This window comes from Anguilla rostrata, unplaced genomic scaffold (genome assembly GCF_018555375.3).
Source record: "Anguilla rostrata isolate EN2019 unplaced genomic scaffold, ASM1855537v3 scaf1056, whole genome shotgun sequence".
Classification (NCBI taxonomy): domain Eukaryota; kingdom Metazoa; phylum Chordata; class Actinopteri; order Anguilliformes; family Anguillidae; genus Anguilla; species Anguilla rostrata.
This window is the reverse complement of record NW_026986398.1, coordinates 4,466-6,891: the sequence shown is the minus strand read 5'-3', so window position 1 is coordinate 6,891 and position 2,426 is coordinate 4,466. Positions and strand designations below refer to the sequence as shown.

General features: G+C 45.5%; 1 long non-coding RNA gene across 1 annotated transcript; it reads right to left on the bottom strand.

The window, feature by feature from the left end:
- Nucleotides 1-542: 542 nt before the first annotated feature.
- LOC135247050 (uncharacterized) lies at nucleotides 543-1,921 on the bottom strand. Its single transcript, XR_010328075.1, has 3 exons — nucleotides 1,848-1,921; nucleotides 1,091-1,137; nucleotides 543-860 (listed from the first exon to the last, which is right to left on the bottom strand). It is a non-coding gene; the product is annotated as an uncharacterized LOC135247050 (long non-coding RNA).
- Nucleotides 1,922-2,426: the final 505 nt, after the last annotated feature.

Genomic DNA, 2,426 nt, shown 5'->3' with positions numbered 1-2,426 from the left:
GCGTGTGCATGAGTGTGAGTGTGAGAGAGAAAGGGTGTGTGTGAGAGTATGTGTGTGTGTGTGTGTGTGTGTGTAGGTGTGGGTGTGTGTCCATGTGTATCTGAGTGTGTGCGTGTGAGTGTGTGATTGAGTGTGTGTGTGTATGTGTATATGAGTGTGCGTGTGTGTGTGAGTGGGTATATGAATGTGGTGTGTGTGTGTGTGTCTCTACTCCAGCTGGCAGAGGGACACTGAGGATTCCCACACTCTAAATCCAGCACAGAGGGGTGTGTGCTGTGTGAAGTGTGTGTGGAATCTGTGCAGGAGGGTCAGTGTGTCAGAGTCAGAGACGCTGTAGAAGGACAGAGTGCCGGCTGGACGGTCCACACACACTCCTACCCTGTACACACATGCTCCTCTACCAGCATCATCATCATCACACACTCCTGCTCTGCGGTAGGGGGAGGGGGGGTCAGGTATGCGTGTTTGGTTCTTATTGTGAAAGACAGTATGAGTTTAGTCACTGAGTTACAGATAATGAGTTCAATTGGTTAAACATACGCACTCCAGACTCCAGGAGTTTCTATTCTCTCCAAACCTACAGTCAGAACCCCATCCTTTCCTGTTGATTCCTTCATCTGTCACTGCTATGTGAACCCATCCCTCCCCCCCCCACTCAGGCACACTGTACTCAGCCTCCCAGTAACAGCGCTCACACACACTCTCTCTGCACACAACCTGGGTCCAGCACTCAAATCTCTCTGGATGATCAGGATATGGCTGCTCCAATCTCTCCGGTGTGTGTGTCACCTTCCTGTTCCCCTCAGACAGAGACAGGTCTCTGTGCGCTGTGTTTGGATCCAGTGTGAGCTGACAGCCGTCTGCACACCAGAGACATTAATGAGATTAATTATCATTACTAATATTCACCTCTTTATGTGTGTGTGAGAGAAAGAACTGTGATAGTACCTGTTTGTGTGTTTGTGTACGTGTGTTTCTGTTTGTGTGTTTATGTGTGTAAGAGAGAAGTCTCTCACTCACACACACACACACACACACACACAGCAGAGTGTGTATCTATGGAAAGTGTTCTGTGTCGATACACACTCACATTTCCTGGGTCCTGGTTTGGTCCTGTTCTCTCCTCCATGGTCCACACTGTAAGAACAGCAGAACAAAATTCTGAATTTTAACAATCCTTTATTTCCACTCTCAACACACCAATGACATCACGTAAATGAAAACAAAGAAAAAAAACACAAATCTGTCACAAAGGAAACGTATTCCATTCCTTCACCCCACTCAATGTACAAAAATAGTTCCCCTCCCTCCACTGAACATAAAACACCCTTATAACACACATACTCTGAAACACACTCAGGTTCTCCATTGCTTTGTAATACTGAAACTCCACCATCACTGTGTCCCTGATCAAACCCCAAACTACAACAGCCACATCTTGCCTGTCCCCTCCACCAATCATATTTTTCCCACTTATAGAAACTGCCATTTTAGCCCTGAAATGAAATAAATTAGCTGGCACTTATCTGTCTTTGATTGTATGGGAAACCAAGGATAAAATAAATAAACGTCCCCAAAAAAGAAAAGAGAGGCTGAAGTCTGGCACACCCATAAATACAATGATAAACAGTTTCTCTCTCCATACAGAATGGACAATGGTGGGATCCTGCCGGGTTCATCACAGAAATAAAACTATTTACTGCAGTGATCCCGTGCAGCACCCTCCACTGTAGATCCCCAACCCTCTTGGGTAACGCTGGTTTGTACAGTGCCCTCCATGCCCTCCAAACCCTTCTGTTTGTGTGTGTGTGTGTGTGAGGTGCAGTGTATAAACTCTCTGTACTTACAGCAGTGTGAGTGTGTCCAGTTTAGCAGCAGACAGCCTGCGTATTTACTCGAGTCTCTGGGTGATTGTATCTCAGGTCCAGCTCTCAGGATGTGAGGGCTTTGAACACAGAGCTGAAGCCAGAGAATCACAGCCTCTCTGTGTGACTTACAGCTGACAGCCTGCAGAGAGAAGGACAAACACACCTACACAATTAATTAAACTAACAGGGCTGTGTGCATTAAACACTAGCAGTGTGTTACACACCGTCACACATTAAAATAAACTACGGGCTGTTGTGTCAAACAATAGCAGTGTGTTACATGCCTACACACTTAATATAACTAACAGGGCTGTGTGTGCCAAACACAAAGCAGTGTGCTACACACCTACAGCATATAGTAAAATAACAGGGCTGGTGTGCAAACACATAGTAGTGTGTTACACACCTACAACATTATAAAACTAACAGGGCAGTGTGTGTCAAACACATGCAGTGTGTTACACACCTACACACATTAATATAAACTAACAGGGTGTGTGTTCAACACACTAGCAGTGTGTACACACCGTACACACATTAATATAAACTAACAGGGCT